Raw genomic sequence first — 5533 nt, 5'->3', positions numbered from 1 at the left:
GAACACTGAAAGGCCTTAGAGTACTGATAATTTCAAACAACATGGAGGAGAAAGGCCACCCAGAAAGCAGACCAGGGAAAGTATGAGTAGCAAAATGGAACCAATACAACCAATTAATCAACTCAGGGCTCTGGTCTATGGAGAACCCATATGGGCTTGAACCCATACGGGCTTACAGCCAGGGCAGAATTGGCCATAACCCTGAAAGGGTTTGGGGGCTGGTAGCCTCAAAAGTGAAGGTTGATGTGATAATGTTTTTTTTTTATTTTCAATACCTTTATTAAGAAATATCAAAAGTCGATTACAGTTCCATACACAGTTTTACAAAGTTCAAGTGAAGGGGGGTGTAGGGATGCCATCAGTGCGTGTGCTTGCACACTAGGGTGGAAGAGGTCATCCTGTAACTCCCGTCACCCTGTCTGGCAGTGTGGTCCACACCCACGCTTTCCCCCATTTCCACCAGGTCACAGCACAATACCTTGACTTACTTGAAAGAATTTTAATGCATTATAAATGCTTGTTAACTATTTCTCCTTTTATTTTGTCATCATCCTTCCATGGAAAAACTGTGCTGTTTAAAGGAAGCACATTTGATCACATTCACTGCTGTTTGTGTTACATTTTCACAAAGCCTGCTTCACGAGCTGTAAAACATTGCAGGTTACATGTTACCATATTACACTTGGGAGAGAGCCCACACACATTGTTATTTTTTACTTAACATTTAACAAAAAAGGGGGGGAATCACTCAGTTTAGAAACAAAACACGATGGTCATTCAGTGGAACAGTTAAGGATGGAACATGCCTGTCAATTCCACGGAGGTCCTCACAAGCGGCCAATAGCGTGGCCGAGAACGACTGGATACAGGAACACCAACACTGAGTACAGAAAGGGAGATTCTTGGGGATGGAACATCATACTCTCTTGTCGGGGACATTGCATCAGAGGGGAATTACAGTTTCAACATAATCAGGGCTGGTAGGTCATTGGCACCCAATGGAAAACAGCAACGGTGTGGTGTGCCTTGGTGAAGGCTTGTGCTGGGTTATCTAAAAGTAGATTTCTGAAGAGATTGTCCAGCAACATCAGAAAGCCATCTTCAGAGGAAGGACTCCTTGTTCACCCACATGAGACTGCGTGTCTCGTTGGGCTTGCATTCATACTCAATGACAGAGAAGGGGCTTCCCCACTGGCAATGGTCCCTCTTATGGTAATTGTAGAACTTGACTTGCCACACTGTCTCGAAGGTCCCAATGTCAGTGAATGGTATGGTGATCTGAATGGGCTGTCATTCTCCGCTCTGGGTTGGGGCCACACCTTCTGTGTCATAGGTGCCCATATACACAATTCTGTCCCCACCAGGCTCTTTTGACTTCAGTTCCAGTGGGACAACCACACCACCAATGGAAATATTCTTGACCTGCAGCATGCTGGGCTTAATCTTGACCTCCACCTTGTAGGAGGAGCCAGTGAGCAACTTGATGTTGCAGTTCTGGCAGAAGCACTGCCCGTCCACCTCGAAGAAGACCAGGCCATCGTTGGGCTGGATGTGCAAAGCAATGGAGAGGCACACCAGGCCGGGCAGGTCCCCCATGGCTGTGCTCAGGGTGGGAGCGGTCTGATGTGATAATGTTGAAAAGTGGAACAGAGTGGTCAGAGTACAGACGTTGGAGTCATGGCAGGGGCTTGGGTGCTCTCCCCAAATTTTACCTGCTCCCCCACATTCTCTACACTCCTGTGGTTAAGTGGGGACTGACATGACTGGTTTTAGACAATGGACACACAAAAAAGGGATGACTCCAATATATACATTGTGAAGTGGCAGTTAAGAGGCATGCAGGATGTTTATTTGATAGGAGTCCAAAATTTAATAGAGGAAAGATAAGTATTTGAAGAAATTTTTAAAAATTGAAATCTTCAGAATCAAATAAACACATGAGTTCTTAGACAAAAAGTATACTCCCAGAATAGGGAGTATCCAAAAAGGATATAGATAATGCACCACACCTAGACATTTCTCACTGAATAGGGACAAAGAGATTTGAAAGTATGCTTATGTAACTAAGAGATGACGAGACAAGAAAAGAATGTCTGCTTTTGCCCTGGCTGGCGTAACTCAGTGGATTGAGCACAGGCTGGGAACCAAAGTGTCCCAGGTTCGATTCCCAGCCAGGGTACATGCCTGGGTTGCAGGCCATAACCCCCAGCAACTGCACATTGATGTTTCTCTCTCTCTCTATCTCCCTCCCTTCCCTCTCTAAAAAATAAATAAATAAAATATTTTTTAAAAAAAGAATGTCTGCTTTTGCTATTTCTTTTCAACATTTTACTGGAGGTTCTAGCTAGGAAAATTGGGCAAGAAAAGAACAAAAAGGCATGCAGGTTGGAAAGGAAGAAGTAAAATTATCTTTATTTACAGATAGCCTGAGCTTGTATATTGAAAATTTTAAGGACGCCCCTCCTCACAAAACCATTAGAGCTAATAAATGAGTTCAGTAAAGTTGCAAGATACAATATGCAAAAATCAACTTTATTTCTATATATGAGCAATGAAAAATCTTAAAATGAAATTAGGAAAACTCTCCATAGCATTAAAAAGATATAATATTTAGGAATAAATGTAATAAAAAAGTATATAACTTACACACTTCAAACTACATAATATCATAAAACTGGTACTGGCATAGGATAGACATACAGATCAATGGAATAGAATTGAAAGTCCAGAAATAGAGGCATACATTTATAGTCCATTGATTTCCTTTTTATTTTTTCCATGCAATTACAGTTTACATTCAATATTTTGTATTAGTTTCAGATGTAGAACGTAGCAGTTAGACAATCGTGTACTTTACAGAGCAGTCCCCCTGGTATTTCAAGTACATACCTGGCCCTATATAGTTACTGTGATACTAGGGACTGTATTCCCTGTGCTGTAATTTACATCCCTGTGACTCTTCTGTGACTACCAATTTCTATTTCTTAATCCCTTCACCTCTTTCACCCAGCCCCCCAAACCTCTTCCCCTCTGTCAACTGTCAGTCTGTTTTCTGTATCTGTTGTATGAGTCTGTTTCTATTTTGTTTGTTTATTTTATTCTTTAGATTCCACATATAAGTGAAACCATATGATATTTGTCTCTCTGTGTCTGATTCATTTCATTTATCACAATACCCACTAGGCCCATCCATGCTGTTGTAAAAAGTAAGATCTTTTTATGGCTGAGTAATATTCCATTGTGTATGCGTATCAGTTGATTTCCAACAAGGGTAGCAAGATCACTCTACAAACCAAGGAGTCGCCAGTTTGATTCCCAGTCAGGGCGCATGCCTGGGTTGTGGGCCAGGTCCCTGGTACAGGTTCCTGGTACAGGGCGCATGAGAGGCAACCACACATTGATAATCCTTTCCCTCTCATTCTCCTTCTCTTCACCTCTCTCTGAAAATGAATAAATAAAATCTTTTTAAAAAATCACTCTATAGGTGAAAAGTATTTTTAACTAATAGGTCTTGGACAACTGGACTGCCACACACAAAAGAATGAATTTGGACCTGTACCTTATATACCATATACAAAAAATTAACTCAAAATCAATCAAAGACCTACAGGTAAGAACTAAATCTACAACTCTTAGAAGAAAACATAGCACTAAATTTTGTGACCTTGGACTAAACAATATTTTCTTAGATATGACACCTAAAGTACAAGCAACCAAAGATAAAAGTAGATAAATTAGAGTTCACCACAATAGAAAAAATCTATGTTTCAAAGGTTACTAAGAGAAAATGAAAAAATAAAGTGCAGAATGGGAGAAAATATTTGCAAATCATATCTCTGGTAAGAGTCTAGTATCTCAGTCATATGCAAATGAATGAGAATAATATTGACACTGGGTTTTTCATCAGAATCACTGAATGCAAAAAAAATCATCCTAATTGGGAATATGCTAGAAGCATTTTTTTCTAAAACTGGAACAGAAGAAATGCCATGTGTTCTCATAATGAGGAAAATTTATTCCAAATTAATCTATTGATTCAGTGCAATTTCAACTAAAATAACTACAGTGCACTTTTAGAGAATTTACTGAGCTAATTCTAAAATTCTGATGGAGAAATTATGGGCCAAAAATAGAAAAGCCATTTTGCAGAAAAAGATCAGGGGAAAGAGATTATTTAACAGTGTAAGATTATTTTCTGTCCAAATAATTTCTATGCAGGAAAAGGTATAAACATTTATTGTTTATAACTAATTTATTTTCTAATTTATTAATCATGTGAGTCTAAAATTCATTTAAATATTAATAACATCTGACTGAATATTTACACAGCATGTACATAAACTGATAAATCAAACTTAGGCACTAAACAGATTAAATTTCCCCAAACATTTAAACATTGATTGCAAACTTAATCAAATACTTCTAAGCCTTTAATTAGAATCCCTTTGAATATATGAGTCTCTTAAATGCTCTAAATTTTCAAAAAGCTGTCAAAATGCATATGTAGTATAATTACTATAAAACTGATTACTCACCAGAAAGCCAGAATATAAAGTATTTAAACTAGGGTTTTAAAATTATTATTTTCATTATTATACCTATTTATTACTGGAGTTGCCGTCAAGTGAAGTTTAGTAATATGTCTTTCATACCTTCCTAAATTTTCAACAATTTTTCAGACTCCAAAGGGAAAAGGTGCCATATGATAACAGCCGGGATTACAGAACGTGGATACAGGCTGCTTTGTGGTTGGGTAGGACACATGAAGTTGAGTCATTTTTTATCATAAAGCTTTTCTTGTTACATCACGAGACTTTCCATTCTCCATCTTCTATATTGATACCAATTATTTTTTATCCTCAAAGACATTTTTTTCATTGTTTTTATTCATTTTTCTGTTTTTTTATTGTATCTTTCCTGTTACCATTTATCCCCCTAATACCTTCTTCTGCCTCAACTCCGTTTTCCCCACCTTTCATTACTTTTAGAGAGAGAGGAAGGGAGAGACAGAAACATTGATGCGAGAGAGAAACATTGATTAGTTTCCTCCCATATGTGCTCCCAACCAGGGTTTGAACCTGCAACCTAGGTATGTGCCCTGACCGGGAATTGAACCTACAACCTTTCAGTTTGTGGGATGTTCCAACTAACTGAGCCACACCGACCAGGGCAATACTAATTTTTGACACTTGATATCTTTTCCAGAAACAACTTACTCTTTACGTTTCAGATAATCAACAGTATTTGACCAGTGTTCATGATATATAATACAGGTCTAGTCTAAGATTTTCTATTTTATTTACAATTGTAAATGTAAGGTTATGAAGATACTATTATATTGACCAAGGAATCAGAATCAAAAGCCCACAAATAGATCCAAGCAAGTATGGAAACTTAATTCATTGCAGAAGTGGCATTACTAATCAGTGGGGGGAAATGAGGGGTGACTGAATATATTAAGCAGGGATAATTGGTTACCCATATAAAAGTGAGCTCATTATCTCACATATACATAAAATAAGTAAGTTCCTGG

The 5533-nt window shown here is 38.1% G+C and overlaps 1 pseudogene; it reads right to left on the bottom strand.

Moving 5' to 3' along the window:
* Positions 1–1101: 1101 nt before the first annotated feature.
* LOC123821278 lies at positions 1102–1596 on the bottom strand (annotated as a pseudogene).
* Positions 1597–5533: the final 3937 nt, after the last annotated feature.

This window comes from Phyllostomus hastatus, unplaced genomic scaffold, assembly GCF_019186645.2.
Source record: "Phyllostomus hastatus isolate PE091 unplaced genomic scaffold, TTU_PhHast_1.1 phas_contig_399, whole genome shotgun sequence".
Classification (NCBI taxonomy): domain Eukaryota; kingdom Metazoa; phylum Chordata; class Mammalia; order Chiroptera; family Phyllostomidae; genus Phyllostomus; species Phyllostomus hastatus.
This window is presented reverse-complemented; position numbering and strand designations above follow the sequence as displayed.